Source organism: Leopardus geoffroyi, chromosome C3, assembly GCF_018350155.1.
Source record: "Leopardus geoffroyi isolate Oge1 chromosome C3, O.geoffroyi_Oge1_pat1.0, whole genome shotgun sequence".
NCBI classification, from domain to species: domain Eukaryota; kingdom Metazoa; phylum Chordata; class Mammalia; order Carnivora; family Felidae; genus Leopardus; species Leopardus geoffroyi.
The window spans coordinates 124,936,443-124,956,215 of NC_059338.1; the positions used below are offsets into that span (position 1 = coordinate 124,936,443).

At 40.8% G+C, this 19,773-nt stretch overlaps 1 long non-coding RNA gene across 2 annotated transcripts in view; it reads left to right on the top strand.

Moving 5' to 3' along the window:
* The window catches only part of LOC123586001, a 201,527-nt gene that overhangs the window by 116,051 nt on the left and 65,703 nt on the right, over positions 1-19,773 (top strand). For both annotated transcript variants that reach the window (XR_006706530.1, XR_006706527.1), the window contains 2 exons: positions 14,769-14,804; positions 18,085-18,143. This is a non-coding gene — a long non-coding RNA (uncharacterized LOC123586001). The remainder of the gene's footprint in view (positions 1-14,768; positions 14,805-18,084; positions 18,144-19,773) is intronic.

The following is a 19,773-nucleotide window of genomic DNA, read 5'->3' on the forward strand; positions in this document are numbered from 1 at the left end:
CCAACACAGGGTGTTAATAGCAATTTGTTTTGTGGGTTGGAGTGGTGGTTTGATTCCATTTCCTATTACATCCTCAGTATGGTGTAGTCTAAGTGGTGTCGTAGATTTGAAGTGGCATTAAACTTTCAGCAGAGGATATTCTTCTTCCCACTTGGACATTTTCATGCTAAAACAGCCCACTTGTCAAAACCCTTAGCTATCCTGGTGACAGATGTTACATAATACACAGCCAGGTAGAAAGCTGGCATTTGACATCTTTTAGCCGCCCGGGCACACACATCAATATGCCATAAAATGCAGACACTTCCCCACAGAATCTGGATAAACACTTCTTACTGAGCCTTTGCTATATCAATTTGGAACAGATGGGTTGCTGTTCTTCTGATGTATTATGACAAGCAGCAGCAACTACTAATCATAGCACCAAGAACTTGTGGTGTCTAATGCTGTTCCTTTTCAATGTCACCCGTGAAGTTATTCTCTGCTCCTGAACAGAGAGTGAACATTTTAATTTTTAAAAAAGAGGAAAAAGATTAACTGGTAGTTCTTAGGGAGAACGAGAGAGCCTTCAGGACTAGGGTTTTTCTCTTCTCATGCTCTCAGGTCTTGGCCTGCACACCGCCATCTGTACTGAGTTCTACGTTTTCCTTGGCTCCAAACTTTGAGACCGGGTATCTGGGCAGCGTGGGAAGGAGGCAGGCAGGCAGGGGGACGAGGTTTAGCCGGCACCCGTTAGGACCTGAAGCTGCCAGCGGCACAATCAGCCTATAATAGCCTTCATCCTTAGCATTGGAGCTGTGTGGTTGGCACTTTTTCCCATCCACAATGTGCCACCCAAAGGCTCTGCGGCTTTGTTTTAATGTGGTTTTATTGATATACAGTAACACCAGGCGGTACACAGACTGAGATCTCCTGTGTGTATCCACGCAGCCCAACCCCACGTGGACGTCCTGCGTCACACATGCCATCTAGGCAGTCCTGGCTCCTCGAACTAAGCATATCAAATCGCCAGAGTTTCGCGTCTGATTGGGCAGCAGAGGGTGGTTTGGAGAAACAGGTTGCCAGAAAAAGGAACCAAAGTTAGCTTTGAATGTCCCTGTGAACTCCCCAACGCAGCATTGCCTTTCCCTCTTACAGGCTCCACTTTCACAGTTTGGGAGCTGGCCTCCCTCCCCATCCCTCTGAAGTGCTTCGTGGTGTTGTCCAGGTTTGTTTGCTTTTGAAAGAGAGTGTAAAATGACTTTGTTTCTTTAGTGACAGCCACACTGCTTACAAGCTGGCTGATGTATAAGGAATTCACGGAGTGTGAATCAGGCCTCTGTGGGTCAATAGGGGAGAAGGAAAACCACAGAGTGATTTATTGCCTGGAAGGCTCTATTCACAGATAATGGAGAGGAAGGAGCATGTTCCAGATCCAGGAGGGGTGGACTCTTGTCTCATGCTCAAGGTAGTGGGAAGCAAAGATAGTTTAACCAGTAATTCCATGACATTTGCATTCCTTATTAATGTCTACACTGCAAAAATTCCACCTGGAATCTATAAATCGTGTTCTTTTGAAAGATGCAAAATGTAAGTACAGTGGTTAATGGTGTGGAATTTGGAGCACATTGATACTCCAGCTCTCCGTGTCACCTGCTTGCTGTATGACCTTGGAAAAATTACTTAAATTTGATTTCCTCATCTATAAACTGAGGATAATAGTATCCATTTTACAGGGGCATTGCAAGGATCAAATGAAACGTTGTATGTAAAATGCTTAGAGCCCTGTGGAAACAGAACAAACGCTGCACAAACAAAAAATATTATTATTGTTTAGATTAATAGAGCAGGGTAAGGGGAAGAAATGGTGAAGGCAGAAAAAAGTATGATTTATATGTGACCATGATTATCTGTAAAGATTTTTCCTTAAAGTGAATATATTATGTTGAAGATTCAGTAAATTCAACCTATCCCAAAGGGGATTTAAAATTCCTTAGCATTCCTTGGGGCACCTGGGTGGCTCCCTGGGTATAGCGTCTGACTTCAGCCCGGGTCATGATCTCACGGTTTGTGGGTTCAAGCCCCACTTTGGGCTCTGTGTTGACAACTCAGAGCCTGGAGCCTGCTTCAGATCCTGTGTTCCTCTCTCTCTCTCTGCCCCTCCCCTGCTTGCACTCTCTAGTGCACACTCTTTCTCTCAAAAATAAATAAACATTAAAAAATTAAAAAAAAAAGTATATCTGGTAGCAGTTTTGTTTTTCCCAGAGTCTCCCCTGCTGTTCCAGTTTTCCAATTCCACATTCCATTTAAAAAGAGGAGAGATTTGGAGGCACCTGGGTGGCTCAGTTGGTTAAGCATCCGACTTCTGCTGAGGTCATGATCTCATGGTTTATGAGTTTGAGCCCCACGTCGGGCTCTGTGCTGACAGCGTGGAGCCTGCTTAGGATTTTCTCTCTCTCCCACTCTCTCTGCCCCTCCTGTGCTTGCTCTCTCCAAAATAAATAAATGATCTTTAAAAAAAAAAAAAAAAAGAGGAGAGATTTGGTTCACTTAGTTAAGCATTTGACTCTTCATTTCGGCTCAGGTAGTGATCTCATGGTTAATGAGATTGAGCTCTGAGTCGGGGGTCTGCACTGACAGCATGGAGGCTGCTTGGGATTCTCTCTCTCTCTCTCTCTCTCTCTCTCTCAATAAATAAATATTAAAAAAAAAAAAAAAGGAGGAGAGGTTTTAGAAAACAAAAGCAAAAATGAAAAAACCCAAGTAGCATCTCTTAATATGATGGGAGCAGGTCATCTTTTATTTCTAATGAAACATCTTTTTACCTCACTGCCTGCAGCCCTCTATTTTTTATAACTGTTTCTATTCATTTCTGTAAATGTGTTTGAAGATCAGATGTGTGAAAACAGAAAATCATATTCACATATTGTAATAGGCTGATTACTGGTTCCCAAAGACGTCCACATCCTAATCCCCAGAACCTGCAAATGCATTACTTTACACAGCACACAGCAATTTGAAGCTGTGGTTAAATTAAGGAATTTGAGGGGCGCCTGGGTGGCTCAGTCAGTTAAGCGTCGGACTCCGTCTCAGGTCATGATCTTACAGTTCGTGAGTCCGAGCCCCACGTCGGGCTCTGTGCTGACAGCTCAGAGCCTGGAGCCTGCTTCGGATTCTGTGTCTCCTTCTCTCTCTGCTCCTGTCTCACTCGCGCTCTGTCTCTGCCTCTCAAAAATAAATTTAAAAACATTAAAAAAAAATTTAAAAAAATTAAGGAATTTGAGCTAGAGAGATTATACTGGATTATTCAGGTGGGTCCAATGTAATCACAAGTGTCCTAATAAGAAAGCGGGATATCAGAGAGGAGAGGAGAAGCTAGGCTGCTAGCCTTGAAGATGGAGGAAGGGGCCTCCAGAAGCTGAGAGAGGCAAGGAAACAGGTCTCCCCTAGAGCCTCTAGAAGGAATGTAGTCCAGCAGACCCATTTCAGACTTCTGACCTACTAGACCTATAGACAACTACCTAGACTACTGACCTATAGTTCTGACGAACCATAAGTTAATATATCTGTCATATTTAAGCCATTGTATATGTGGTAATATGTTACAGTAGCAATAGAAAATTAATACACATGTTACATGAGGGCTTTGAATCCCCGAGGTATAAAATTCATTCTAAAATTTCCCAGAGTTCCCACTGTTGCTGCTGCTTTCAGGAGCTGAAAGATTCTGAGCAGGTGAGAATCTTCCCAGTTCCCAGGATGGGAGGTGGCAGGACGTGTGCAGTAAAACAGACCGGTCAGGTGTTCCGCTGACATCCCAGGGCTTTAGGAAGTTAAGCTAGGTATTGCCAAATCCGCCTCCAGTTCCCTCTCCTTTCTCTGCCCGCTCATGCCCACTGCCTCTCACCCCGCCATCTTTAGACCACGTGCGGTTCTGGGCACGAACCAGCCTCGTGCAGATGCCAGGGGTCTGGGCATGAGAAGAGTCTGTCTTCCTCCGACACCCAGCCAAGTGGTCCACCCTCCACCCCCCCCGCAGTGCTTACAGCTGCCAGCTGAGCTGCCTTTGCTCATGCAAACCTGCCCTTGCTCTATGCCTACCTTTGAGAACTGTGAGGCAGGACAAGGGGATGATACCTACCCTAGATGTTTTCCTTATGTAAGCCAGCAAGCTTGAGGGCCCCAGCACACTAGAGTCTTGGAGGTGGGGCTGGCAAACAATGGTGGTGCAGGTGGGGGGCACAGACAGGACCTTTGCTTGTGAAGGTTTTTTTTGTAAACAAATTTTTTTAATGTTTATTTATTTTTGAGAGAGAGACAGAGTGCGAGTGGGGGAGGGGCAGAGAGAGGGAGACACAGAACTGAAGCAGGCTCCAGGCTCTGAGCTGTCAGCACAGAGCCCGACATGGGGCTCAAACCCACAAACCACAGGATCATGACCTAAGCTGAAGTCAGACACTTAACCGACTGAGCCACCCATTTGCTCCTACCTGTCACAGGTTTTTAAACAAAGATAAATACTTGTTTCCATGCCCACCCCAAATTTTGGCTCAAAGAGTAGTAGAAAATGATCTAAGAACCAGTTCAGAAAGTCTAGGGAATAAAGGCATAATTTATTTGATGCGTTTTGGAGGTGCCCCAGTCTGCTTCATAGCCGACAAACTTAATAACAAATATGGCCTTCATCACTTTAAATAGAGATTAAACTTGATAATATTATATAAAGATGGGGTGTTGGGGTAGATAGAATCAAGCTCTTCCACCTTCCCCCCTAAATTTAATGATCTAGAAAGTCATTCTTCTAATCAAACTAATATTCTATTGGCCTAAAATCTAAAGTAAAAAATGACTTTAGTACTAAATAGTAATCCCTTTGTACTATGCAGAGTGGTTTTATTACCTATTTTAGACTCCTTAGATTTCATTTTTAAGACCTCAGATTTTTTTCTTTGTTTCTTTTTTAATTTTTTTAAACATTTATTTATTATTGAGAGACAGAGAGTGACAGAGCATGAGCATGGGAGGGGCAGAGAGAGGAGGAGACACAGAATCCGAAGCAGGCTCCAGGCTCTGAGCTGTCAGCACAGAGCCCGATACGGGGCTCGAACTCACAAACCGCAAGATCGTGACCTGAGCTGAAGTCGGATGCTTAACTGACTGAGCCACCCAGGTGCCCCTCAGATTTTTTTCTAATTGAGCAAGGAGAGGATTCTAAATATTGAGATCAAATTTGGTTTTATGAAAGGCAGAAGAAGATAATAGAGCCCTGATTTTTTCATCAGAAGACCTCAGTTCTGGGGTGCCTAGGCGGCTTGGTTGACCAAGCATCCAACTTTGGCTCAGGTCATGATCTCACAGTTCATGGGTTCGAGCCCCACATTGGGCTCTCTGCTATCAGCGTGGAGCCTGCTTGGGATCCTCTTTCCCCCTCTCTCTTTGCCCCTCCCCACTCTCAAAAATAAATAAACATTAAAAAAAAAAAAGAAGAAAACCTCAGACCTCAGTTCTTCTCTCGCCTCTGTAACTTCTTAGACACTGATCAAACCATTGTACCTTTTCTTCTCTTTTCTTTTCTCTCTCTCTTTCTTTCTTTCTTTCTTTCTTTCTTTCTTTCTTTCTTTCTTTCTTTCAGAGGGAGAGCAGGGGAGGGGCAGAGAATGAGGGAGAGAGAGGGAATCCTAAGAAGTCTCCATGCCCAGCCCAGATCCTGATGCAGGGCTTTATCTCACAGCGGTGAGATCATGACCTGAGGCGAAATCTAGAGTTGGACACTCAACTGACTAAGCCACCTAGGTGCCCACCATTGAACCTTTCTAAGGCTCTGTCCCCATTCACCAACTAAAATAATTGTAGTGCCTATCTCTTGGGGTTATTCTGAGGAATAAACAAGATACTCTATGTGAAATGTTTAGCATAATGTCTGGCACATGGGATGCACTCAATAAACAGTAATTCTTGATATTTTATTTTGATCATTATTATCTTTTTTTTCTCTCTCTTATTGAGTTCTTTGGAAGCCAAATGAGGTCACTGCCTCCAAACATATGTTGAGTTCTTGCTATGTGCCAAGCATTATAACAGATGCAGAATACAGATGTGAATGCCTTCAAGGAACTTACCCAGGAAAGGCACTATCTGATACCTATTAGGTACCATAGGAGAATCAGCAGAAATAGAAGACATGATAAGCTTCTAGACAAGCCAACAACCTAGTTAATAAGATAATAGTTAAGCACATAAAACAACTAGACACCTCAAAGTATATAATAGGCATCATCTGTATGGGAAGTCAGAAGGAGGGATCATGGGTGAAGATATGTTGCCCTCCCTTAGTGCTTGGTGATGATGGCAAAACAGAGTGAGAACCATGATCACTAATTATGGCTGAAGATGAGACACTGAGAGAATCATTTGCTATGACCCTTCTGGAAATCACCAAGCAAGTGAACTTCAAAAGCTTTACTTGACCCTGCTTTGCACCCAAGCATTCTTCTCAATTCTATTTTTCACTGACAAACTCTTCTTTTCTTTTTTCTTTTTTTTTTTTAAGATTTTATTTTTAAATAATCTCTACGCCCAATGTGGGGCTCAAACTTGCAATCCCAAGATCAAGAGTTACATGCTCTACTGAGCCAGCCAGGCTCCCCTAAACTTTTCTTATAAAAGTAACTTGCATTTATTATACAAAATTCAGGAAACTCAGAAGAGCATAAAAACAAAATAAAAATTGTCTATAATTCAATACTACAGAGATAAGCACTAGGAATAATGTGTCTTTTTTTTCCCTAGGAATTTCTAGGAAAGTTAAGATTTCACATATGTAACTGAGATGTCAACTGACATTACCCTCAACTCTGAGATTATAGAGTAGGTTGGCTCAAGACCTCTCCCACATCACACTGGAGTTGCGGTTCATTTTCTAAGATTGCTTCAAGTTCCCATGGGTTCCTAGTCTCATAGTCATTTCTGGCTCCCAGTTCTGATTCTACCAAATTTAATCATGAATTCACCTTCTCAAGCTGTTCTTTTCCCTTTATTCACCACCAGTCTAAAGGTGGAACTCTACCCCCTTTGGTTTGAATTTTTCTTCCCTGAAACTGCCACACAAGACATTCCTACTTTTGGCAGATTTTCCTGAATGAGAAAATGGAAGGGGTTTATATTAAATAGATGAGTCTTAAAATTGAATATTAATATCCCTTTCCTAAAATCCTTTAACTCACCAAGAAGAATTTTTTACCACGTCTTTCTGTAGGATCCAGCCTCTATCTTCAATGTTATTTAGAATTGGTTTGTCAAATGATCCCAAAGGTGCATTGGAATTTCGATTGGAGTTGTACTAAACATTTATATGAATTTATGGGTGATTGATTGATACATATACAATATTGGAGATCTTATATCTTTCTACTTATTCAATCCTTTTTAGTCATTCTGAGTTTCAATTGTGAATTGAATTTTTTTTTTTTAGTAACTGGTGGCCATGTATGTTTACTTTGTAATTAGTCAGCTTATGAGCTATTGTATTAGCCTTAATAGTTTTGTTTTTGTTTTGTTTTATTTTAGTTTTAATAGTTTTTTTTATTTATTTACATCTTTGAGGCACTGTGGGTAGAAGATAATATAATTTACAAGTGCATGTGTTTTGCTAGCTTTTTTTCAGTTAATATTCCTCTTTCTCTTGCACTTGTGCATTGGGTTAAGAATTTCAAATTAACGTGAAATAATAGCAATGATAGGGGGCATTGTGGTCTTGCATCCAAATTTTTAAAGGCTGTCGTATCCTAGTGGTCTCTACGTCCTCACCCCGCTTCTACTCCAGGCTTCCTCCAAAGCATGCCTACCCCCACCCTCTAACTAGAAATACAAAATTTAAGTTGCACTGTACATGTCCAGTCACCTCTTTAGCAGCTTTGACCACCTTTGGCCTCTTTGCAGTATTTGGCTATTGACCATTCTTTCTTCAAATTCTCTCCTTCCTGGTTTTCCATGACACCACATCATCATGATTTTATTCTTTTCTGTCTTTATTTACACATCTGTTTTCTTTTCCCTTCTTCCTCCTTTCTTTCTTGCAACAAGCATTTGTTTTCTCTTTTCTCCTCCTCTCTAAGGATTTTACATGAAGGAAGAATTCCTTCTCATGCATACAAATCTCCAACTCTTGACTTCTCACCTGAATGTATATCCTGCCTGATACTGACTTTTCTCTGAACACCTCTCCTTACACTTTCCATAAGAAATGCTCATTTGTGGGGGCGCCTGGGTGGCGCAGTCGGTTAAGCGTCCGACTTCAGCCAGGTCACGATCTCGCGATCTGTGAGTTCGAGCCCCGCGTCGGGCTCTGGGCTGATGGCTCAGAGCCTGGAGCCTGATTCTGATTCTGTGTCTCCCTCTCTCTCTGCCCCTCCCCTGTTCATGCTCTGTCTCTCTCTGTCCCAAAAATTAAAAAAAAAAAAAAAAAAAAGAAAAGAAATGCTCATTTGTGTCCAAAATTAAACTTCTTATTGTTGCTCAAGCCCACTCCCTCTTCTAGTTTCCCATTTCTCACACACACACACACACACACACACACACACACACACACACTATATCCTAGAATTACTTTTGACTTATTTTACCTACATTTATACTCCTTCCTAACTCCAAACCTTGGAACATACTGCTTTCTCTACCTAGTATCCCTTACTCACTTCTATTTACCAAATTTTATTCATCCTAAAAGGTCTAGGTTCCTCTTCCCGGTCTCGTGTGGCTGGCCATATCCACTCCCGTCCAAAGTGACGTCCTCCTTTCTGCATTTCCCTAGCACTGGCCTGTTCCACTTGTGGTGGCCGTGGACACCCCTAGGAAGTGATGGGCCTGAATTCAAAGCCAGGGCTCTTTGGTTCCAGAGTCAGTGCTACTACCCACTAGGTCTTGTCAACTCATGTGTTTTAACACCTGACTAAAGCAATCTCCTCATAAATAGAAATAAATTTCAGATAAAACACTAGCCCTTGACAAAAAATTTAATATAGTGGAGGAAATATACATGACCTATTATTTGTGCTTAATATTATTGTAATTGCTCTGCAGGATGATGATACCAGCACCGAGAGATGAAGTTACTAGTGCTATTCACGGGTGCCTGCTCTGGGCAGTCCTTGTTCTTTGCTCAGGTACTTCCCCCCATGGATCAGCTTTTCCTGGCTTCTTAGTTCCCTGGCTAATTCCCACTCATCCTTTAAGTATCAGCCAATACTTCGCTTTTTAAAGAGAGCCTTTGATGCCCCTCTCGACCCTCCCCCACACCACAACTGATTGATCTAGAAGAGTTTCGCAATCTCAGCACTATTGACATGTTGTACTGGATGTCTCTTTGTTGTGGGGGGGAGGAGCTGTCCTATGTGTTGTAGGATGTTTAGCAGCATTCCTTGAGTCCAGCCACTAGATACCAATAGCACCCTCTCCACCCCCACCAGTCATAACAATAGAAAATGTCTCCAGACATTGCCAAATATCCCTCGAGGGGCAAAACTGCCTGAAGTTGAGAATCACCAGTCTAGAGATGGGCATGTGACCCAAAGTGGGTCGATTTGAGTTCTTCCCTGGGGATTTTTAGATTGTATTTGAAAAAGAGGATCCGATCCTCTCTGAGTCAGACCCTGGGTTGATGTGAGGCTTAGAATTGATGGAACCCTTTGCTTCTTGACCTGTTGTGAGATTTGGCCTGCAGTAAAGGAGAATAAAGCCGACATTTGGGGAGGGGCACCTGGGTGGCTCAGTCAGTCAAGCGTCCGACTCTTGGTTTCAGCTCAGGTCATATTGTCACGGTTCAGGGGTTCGAGCCCCACATTAGGTTATGTGCTAGCAGTGTGGAACCTGCTTGGGATTTTCACTCTCCTCTCTCTGCCCCTCCCCCACCTCTCTCTCTCTCTCTCTCTCTCTCTCTCTCTCTCTCTCTCCACACACACACACACACACACACACACACACACTCCAAAACTCCTAGGAATATTCTAGTGCCGGGTGCCAGTTGGTACCAAGTTCTTATTGTGGGTCTGTCCTTCTCAGAGCTTTGTTATTCCAGCCCTCTTTCCCTAAGTCAATAAATATTAATACTTTTGCCTAATCAATTTTTGAATTGGGTTCATGTCTTATAACCTTAAGAGTTCTGACCATTAGAATACTCCTCTTTTATGCTCCCTCAACAGTATCTTCTAGATTTACTTAGCCGTTTCTACAACTAGGCTATAAATGCCTTGAGGACAGGAACTTCTCATTCACTAATATGCTACTTGGCACATGGTAGATAAGCAGTAGATATTTGTACAATACATTTCATTAATAAGTGGATGGGTGAATGAATGAAACAAGATATGTTATTCTCCAGCTCCCTCCTATACCTTCACTACTTGCCATCCTTTATGCCTCCCGAGGAGCTACATGTGGTCCCCTTCCAGAGTTCTCTTTACTGAACATTGTTGAAGAACCACAGTGTCCAAAAAAAATCACAGGCCTAGTTACCATGGCCTCAAGGGCAATGCATGACTAGATAAATCCCTTTGGCAGTAATAAGATGGAGCCAAATCCATCCGAGAAAAATCTGTGATGCAAGAGGCAGCACATGGTGAGAGACAATCCTCTGGCAGCGTGGCCTGGGGTCTAGCTGAGCCAGCCAGGAAAGAGTCCCAGTCATTATCAGAATCTAGTGTAACTGTAAAATATGACCTAATTAAGAGGCGTGAGACTGTTCCCTCATCCTTCTCTTAGAGCAATAAACAGAAACAACAACTACCCTCTAATGTAAGGCTAAAAATAGTAACTACCTTATAGTTATTTTAAATTAATTGATATATTCTCACTGTATCACCTTGGAAAATAGCAAGTGCCAAATAAATGGCAGCTATTGGTATTATCAATTTGCTTTTGACTCCCTAAGTAGGTTTTGGAAATCTTTTTTTCTTCTTCACAGGTGAAAGTCTTTCCGCATAAAGTCTCAGGGGAAAATGAATTTTTTTTTCTCTTAAACCTTCAATTAATTTAGACTTTATTTTTCAAAAGCTTTAAAAAAAATCCTCATAGTTCCAGTTATCTCAATCTAATGAGTGAAAGGGGTTATTCAAATGTCTTACTGTAAAGAAATCTTAAGTTAATAGCCAGAAAGATGCCTGAAAAATAAATTACTTCAACAAATATTTATTCTATATGTATCTGTCAGGAAAATTCACTGTCCTCATGGGGCATACAGATTAGTAGCTGGAAAGACACTGAAAATTTCTGCAGATGTAATTATGATAATACTGAGAAGGAGAACAAATTGTTCTTGTTTACACCAAGACCTAAACAAAAAGGTAACTATGTTAAAGTTGGGGCAGAGGGAGGTCTAGAAAGTTGTGGGAGATGACAGAGAAGGAACAGCAGTAGGGGCCTGGAAATTAAGCTAATGTACTCCAGGCAAAGTCCCAAGGTAAGAAGGAATGTGGCTTCTCAATTGCAAAGAACTGAAAGACCAGTTTCTGGAATGGAGAAAGTGAGGGAGAGAATGACACGTGATGAACCTCTACAACCAGACAGAAGGAAGATCACACGCAACCTTGTAGGTATTAAGGATTCGAGCCTTTATCCTAAAGGCAATGGGGTACTATTAAAGAGTGTAAGGAGAGAAGTGACATAGTCATAGGTACTTTAGTGGGAAGGTGAAAGATGATGGTGCCTTGGACTTGCTGTGGTGACTGTGACAATTTAGGGAAGTAAATGGATTGAAGAAGTGTGTAGGAGATAGACTGGAAAAGTCTTGGTAATTAATGAATTGGAAGAGGGCATGGTAAGGAAAAGGTAAATAAAGAATAAATCAATGATGATTTAACCTAGACTTCTGGCTCAAGCATCTGAGTGGATGGTGGTGGTCTTTACCAATACAAAGAATACTTGGGAAGATAAAATTTGGAAGTAGGAAGACATTGAGTTCTGTTCTAGAAAACACTGAACTTTGCATGCCTATCATGAAAAATCCTGTAGACATATCCAGTTGACCATTAGATAGACAGGAAGTTCTGGGAAAGGTCTTTGCTGGATATATGAATTTGAGAATCACCAGCATAAAGATTGAAATGGGAGACTCAACAGTTTAGTTTTTTTTAAGTTTATATATTTATTTTGAGAGAGAGAGAAAGTGCAAGTGGCGGAGGGGCAGAGAAAGAGAGAGGGAGAGAGAGGGGGAGAGAGAGAGAGAGAGAGAGAGAGAGAGAGAGAGAGAGAATCTCAAGCAAGCTCCACACTGTCAGCATGGAGCCCAATGTGGGGCTCAAACCCACAAACCATGAGATCATGACTTAAGCTGAAGTTGGACCCTCAACAACTGAGCCACCCAGGTGCCCTGGGAGCCTCAATAGTTTATGATCTCCCCTAAGGAGAGTTTGTAAAGTGGCAGCTAAGTAGCTCAGGTTGGAGTCCTTAGGAACTCCCAAATGGCATGAACAGCAGAGGAGAAAGAGCCATTGGAGGAAATTGAGAAGGGGCCACCAAAGTAGGCAGTCACCAGGAGGGTGTGACATCACAAACCCAGCAAAAGAGGAGGTGTCACAAAGGGTGATCAGTTGTGTCAAACACTACTAAGAAGTTGAGCTTTAAGTCTGGATTTAAGAACACGTTAGATATAGCAGCATGAAAATCTTTGTTGATCTTAATAGGAATATACTCAGATAAGTGGAGGCAACAATCTCTCAGGTAGAAGGTGAAAGGCCTCTTGAAGCCAGACCAGCCAGTTTTTGTAGCAGGCTCTGCTTTATTCCTAGAGTGGATCGAGAAGTCAGTGTGAGTGCTATGACTACAAGAAACCTACTTACATGGAAAAAAAGTTTTATAAGGGGAAATGGGTGCATATGGACAATTTATGTAGTGGCACTACAGGCAAATTTTATATTTATACTATTTGTGCAATACTTTATAAAAATATCTCTGGATATACTTTGGGGGAAAAATATTCCTAGAGGACAGGGAATGTGGACACTGAGTTGGGATGTGAAGAATGCAGAAGGCAAAATAGGTCATTAGAAATAGACTTCTTTGGACACGTCTGACCATAAGTGATAAAGCGTCAAAGCTGTGCTATATATATGGGAACCTGCAGTTAGGGAAGGTGTGAAAGTATTTAATACTGATTCATAAAGGCTGCAGAGGGCAAGATTCGAGTCCCAGGGAGAACAGAAGATGCAGAGAGCACAAACCTCTGATAAAGACTTGGATGATTCAGGCTAGGAAGGAGGTCCAGAGAGAAGAGGAAGACGGTCATCATAGAGGTTTGGGGATAGGAAGTTGACAGTAATCTAGTCAAACCACCCTAGTTTCCGTGTGAGGTTGAAGGTGATGGGACAGCAGGTAGTCAAGGAGGTGAAGAGAGTGGAGAAGGGTTGGAATATGTTTCGAAGAGCTTTTTATTAAAGTAAGCATGGTTTGGGTCTGAGAAGCTTGTAGTCTTGACTTTTCATACACTTCACAACTAGGGACTAGTTGCCTTAACATGATTTACATTATACTCTGGAGATCAATTAAGAAAATTATGTTACTCTCAGAAAATTAATGATTGCAATAGAATATATAAAACACTAATTACTGTTAACACATCTTTTGATTCATTATATGTATAATTACATTTTAATGCTTGAAGTTCTATTTTTAAAACTTCACATAAACTTGCCACAATTTTATGTTGTGCCTGTACTAAGAATGTTGTTTTCATCAAAGTGAATTTGAGTGGATTTTGCCTCTGTCTTTTTGCAGTATTTTATTAATTTTCTGCCATTTTCTAACCTATGTAATAGTGCATTATTGTACATCCACTCTTTAAATGCTTTATACACTTTCCTACCCTTCTGAATAAACTGCTCACTACTAAAACAATACCACTTTCTTCTCCCAATAACCTAATCTCCCCTTTATTTAACAGCAATAACTAAGATATATTGGTGACACATTTTTCAAAGTGTTATCATATATATTACCCTAGTTACCACCATTACAACACTGTGAATTATATACTTTAATCATTATTCTATAGATAAAGAAACAGATAACTTGCTCAAAATTACATGACTAGTAAAGAGCAAAGCTAGGATTTGAATTCAAATCTTTTGATCTTTCAGCTCAGTGCACTTAACTGTACTAGTGTTTCCCTAAATGGTGTATGAATAGACTTAAATTAAAATTTGGTAGATTTGAATAAAAACACTAAGTAAATAATAATAACAGAGATGGTATGCAGATTTGGCAAAATTCATAAAGATATGTGTGCATGAATGAAATTTTCCTAATCCTTATAGTCACTGAAAGATGAGCAAAAACCAGGGTAATTCTCCCATTTTAAGATAAAGGATAGGGGCGCCTGGGTGGCTCAGCCGGTTAAGCGGCCGACTTCGGCTCAGGTCGTGATCTCACGGTCCGTGAGTTCAAGCCCCGCGTCGGGCTCTGTTCTGACAGCTTGGAGCCTGGAGCCTGCTTCTGTTTCTGTGTCTCCCTCTCTCTCTGACCCTCCCCCATTCACGTTCTGTCTCTCTCTGCCTTTCAAAAATGAATAAATGTTAAAAAAATTAAAAAAATATAAGATAAAGGATAAGTCAGTTAAGGGGATGTGACCTTAGCTAGGGTAATATAGAGGTGTGCCTGTCTTCAATGAAACCTGATATTTAAATCCAACTGCCTCTCCTCTAAAAAAAAAATCAACAGAAGGGGAAATTATATTACAAAATGACCTTTCATTATGAGGATCTTTAATAATTATAGATAACATCTGGTCTTGGCTCTTACAGGCATTATCTCATGTGATCCTTCTACAATCATGTAAGGTAAGTACATTTATTAATCTAATTTTTCAGATGAGGAAGTGCAATAAGAGTCAAACCTGTTGTTAAATCAATAAATTAAATGTATGTAGTTTTGTAGAGTAGCAAATTCCACATAAAGCAGCAGCAATTAATGACGGCATCTAATGAACACTCTGTAAGGGTTCTGTTTCCTTTACTCTGTAAAGCGTTTGGGTCAGGAGACCCAGATTCTAACCCTGCTTCAACCTAACACCAGCTCAGTCACAATCCTTAGACAAATCACTTAAACTCTAGGCCTTATTTTTCCATATCTATAAAATAAAAAGGTTGAAATTTGCCTTTCCTAATGTTCTCTTTATTTCTAAAACTCTATACTTTTACTTTTCAAATTATTAATAGTATTTCTATGTGTCATGTCAGTAATGCATAGATTGCATAAGTTAGATGTATTGCTGAGGACCTAAAGCTAAAATCAAGAATTGTTCCCAGTTGTTCTGATAGAGTGCCAACATTGTAATTTCTATCACTTGCCCTAAAAGAAAGAAACTGGGTTAACTGACCTATTTCAAGCAGTAGGTTTGGAGCAATTATTAAAGCATAGCACTTGAAGTGACAACCCAGAAAACCAACATTTTTGGAGCAACCACTCTAACAGGACATTCTAGGGGAAACAAATAAATAGTCTTGTCCTTAATAAGCTCATGTACAATTGAGGAAACAAGATCAAACCTGTGAAAATTTAAATTGCTGATCAAAGTGTAGAGTTGGAAAGGCCCTTTGACCTCGTCTAGTCACAGATTCACAGAATGTGAGAGCTGAAACGGATCTTAGTAATGGACGCACCTCTTTCCTTCCCTGTACCAACCCTCATTCATGGATGAGAAGACCAAGGGCCAGAAGGGTGAGATCACCTGTCTATAGCCAGCCAGTAAGTTAACAAAAGAGCAGGGATTAGAAAGAACACCATTCAAGAGCCACAGTAGGTAAGTTTGATTCAAGTGGAGAACTAAGGCTAAAGAATGGTTGCCAATTGGGATGTGTTGTAGAGGCCTTTCTATATCATACCTGAACACTGAGAAGCCACAAGAGGTCTTTATGGTAGAGAAGGGTTCACTGGACAGTCAAGAAATGATTTCATGGAACACAGCTGTTAACAATTAAAAAAATTTTTTTAATGTTTATTTATTTTTGAGAGAGACAGACAGAATGTGACTAGGGGAGAGGTAGAGAGAGAGAGGGAGACACAGAATCCTTATCAGGCTCCAGGCTTTGAGCTGTCAGCACAGAGCCCAATGCGGGGCTTGAACTCATGAACCATGAGATCATGACCTGAGCCGAAGTTGGACGCTTAACCGACTGAGCCATTCAGATGCCCCATAGCTGTTAACAATTAAATTAAGCATGTCTCTGTATGCCAATGTGGAGCTATCAGCACATACTATTAAAAAAAAAAAAAGGAAAAAAGCAAGGTGTACAATAGCATGTATGTGCCCACGTGTGTGCAAATGCATAAAAATTCTCTGGACAGTTAAGTAAAAACATGCTTATTCTGTTTGCCTGCAGCGAAGTGAATTGGATGGCTGAAGTACAGGTGTAGGAGCTGGATAGATTTTTCTTTGTATGTTCTTTTGAACACTTTTATTTGGGACCTTTTGCATATATTACTTACATACAATCATCATTTTTAACAAAGACATTTTTGTCTGGCCTGGAAAGCTCTTTGGTTTTTTTTAAATTTTAGATACAATATTTTTGTGGTAGACAATACCTTTTGGTAAAGTACTTGTCTGACTATAGAGTGATAGTATCAAGGTTAATTGTATAGTTACTGCTTCATACATATTAAAAAAAAATGTTAGAAAGGGTGTGATATCCTGACATTAAAATTTGATTTATTTCCCCCTGTGCTTACTTTCCAAGTAATGACTGCAGTTTTTGAAAGCGTGCCAGATACTGTCACACACAACTCAGATGGGAATCTAAACGCAGCCATATCCTCCCACAGCTGGCTGAGGACTCAGTGTGTGCTATATATAGCAAGGACAAATAAAATCAATCCTACTTTAAAAATGCAATTCATGAGATATCTGCAAAGTAGTGAACTTGATACACATTCTGTAATGGAATTGGAAGAGAGGAGCAATACCCAGGTTGACCAGCCTTTGCCTTTCCTAGTTGTCTAGTTTCTAGAACATGATTGGACCCATAGCTCATCCAAATTCACTTAGCAAGCCCTGTTGTAGCAGGAGTAAACAGAATCTACAAACTTGCGGTTCTGTTCCTCCAAAGAAAGACCTTCCCAGCTGAGCTTTGCTTATGTAGAAACATCTGCTCCATCGAAGATCATGTTTCAGTGCTTTTGTGAATGCATGCTCAGCCTCATAATTTCATATTTTAGCTAGGTTTAAGATTTTCTAGAAAGTAAAAGAGCATCTATCTAGCGGATTTTTTTTAAGTTTATTTATTTATTTTGACAGAGAGAACTTGTGTGTGGAGGGTGGGGGGGTAGGAGTGGAGAGAGAGAGAGAATTCCAAGCAGGCTCTACCCTATTAGTGCAGAGCCCAATTCGTGGCTCGAACCCATGAACCGTGAGATCATGTCCTGACCCAAGATCAAGAGTCAGATGCTTAACTGACTGAGCCACCCAGACACCCCCTACCCAATGGGTTTAAACCCTTTTGGGGTAGCAGCAGCAGTAACCTGCTCTTCCAGAAATTCTGCCCAGTGACTTGCCACTTCGGGAATTTTCCTGGCTTTTGTAAACTGGAGTCAGACCCTGATGCTCACAAGTTTAAACTGATCTTAAGGAGTAAGTTTCAGATTGGCTCTGCCTTCATTCTAGCTGCTTTCAACCATAGTGGTGGTTCACAACTACCTAATGAGTTTTAGGGAGAATTCAGGTACCTGAGTCTTCCCTGTCTCTAAATCTCCTGATCTGTAGGGAGCCCTGAGGAGAGCAGGAGGACAGTGGAGAGGATGGGGGAATAGTGGTGTGAATAATAGGAACGCCCTGGCGAGTTGAACAGGGGGCAGCTCATTCATGGCCTCTAGATCATGGTGTGGATTTTCATCTTCAGTCTAAGAGCAGAAAGGAAATCATTGAAGTCTGAAGGAGAATTGCTCAATATATACTTGCTTTTTTAATCCACCTGGCCATAGTACAGGAACTTGGTGGAGGGGACAAAAGTGGATGGATATAGCCCATTGGGAAAACCAGCCATTGCCACCAACAGTGTACCAGTGTTCCTTTTTCTACACATCCTGACTAATACCTGTTGTTTCTTGCGTTGTTGATTTTAGCCATTCTGATGGGTGTGAGGTGACACCTCCTTGTAGTTTAGATTTGCATCTTCCTGATGGTAAGTGATGATGAACATCTTTTCATGTACCTGTTGTCCATCTGGATGTCTTCTTTGGAGAAATGTCTTTTTATGACTTCTGCCCATTTTTAATTGGATTGTTTGGTTTTGGGGTGTTGAGTTTTATAAGTTCTTTATAGATTTTGGATACTAGTCCTTTATCGGACATGTCATTTGCAAGTATGTTCTATCATTCCATAGGTTGCCTTTTAGTTTTGTTGATTGTTTCCTTTGCTGTGCATGTTTTTATTTTGATGTAGTCCCAATAGTTTATTTTTGCTTTTGTTTCCCTTGCCTCGGGAGACATCCAGAAAAAAGTTTCTATAGTCAACATCAGAGAAATTACTGCCTGTGTTCTCTTCTAGGATTTTTATGGTTTTAGGACTTGCATTTAGGTCTTTAATCCATTGTGAATTTATTTTTGTGTATGGTATAAGAAAGTGGTCCAGTTTCTTTTTTTTTGCATGTTGCTGTCCAGTTCTCCCAGCATCATCTGTTGAAGAGACATTCCTTTTCCCATTGGATATTCTTTCCTATTTTATTGAAGATTAATTGGCCATATAGTTGTGGGTTTATTCTGGGTTTTCTATTCTGTTCCATTCATTTATGTTTCTGTTTTTCTGCTGGTACCATACTGTTTTGATTACTAAAAAAGGAGGGTGGTGGGGTTTAGGTTAAATAGGTGATGGATATTAAGGAGTGCGCTTGTTGTGATGAGCACCAGGTGATGTATGGAGTTGCCGAATCACTATATTGTGCACCTGAAATTAATATTACATTGTTAACTAACTGGAATTAAAATAAAAATTAAAAAAAAATCCAACTAGTATCATCTAGGAAAGAAGCAATAGAGTTAAAGAGGAGTGGATAGTTGGAGAGGTGTTTAGGAGGTACAACCAGTTGAGAGACATTGATAATTGACTGGAGGATATAAAGGAAAAGGAAGGAGCTGAGAATAATTTCCAGATTCTTAGGTTTCTGACAAAGAGAGGAAGTTATACATTTGACTATTCCTTCCTGGCCTGGGCTATGCCCTGGTGCTGGCTGAACTTGCCCCGGGGTCTGGCCTAAGGCCACTCCTGGCAGTGTTTCATGAATCAATGGTTCACCAGCCTGTTGTGTCCTAAAGGGCTGGTTGCCCACATAACCACAATCCTGGCTCCAAAGAATAATGCAGTCACAGAACCTTTGTGCCTTGTCTTAGCTAGAGAATGCAGTTTATAAGTATCAGGAAGACATTTTATTTAATCTTTAGAGACTCAATCACCAAGTGATATTTGGGGAAGTTTGTACTCTGTAGAAATTGAAAAGGCAAATATTCATCGAGTTTTTTCCTAATTGTTAAAAAGATAAAAGCTATTTAGAATTATGTCTTCATTCAGTTATTTTACCTGTGTATGTGTGTGGGTATGTCTGTGCATGTGGGTGTGTATGTCAGGCAGTTTTGAAAATATGCTTAATCGTTCATATTTTTTCTGAATTTCTGAAAAGCAAGCGACACAGTATCACCATGATGTGCATAGTTAAGAAAATGATTGTATCTTGACAGAGTAAGTGTGATTTTTAATGTGCAAATCAACACTCAACAATTAGTTGAGTGTAGACAGATTGGTCCTAGACCTCTACTCTC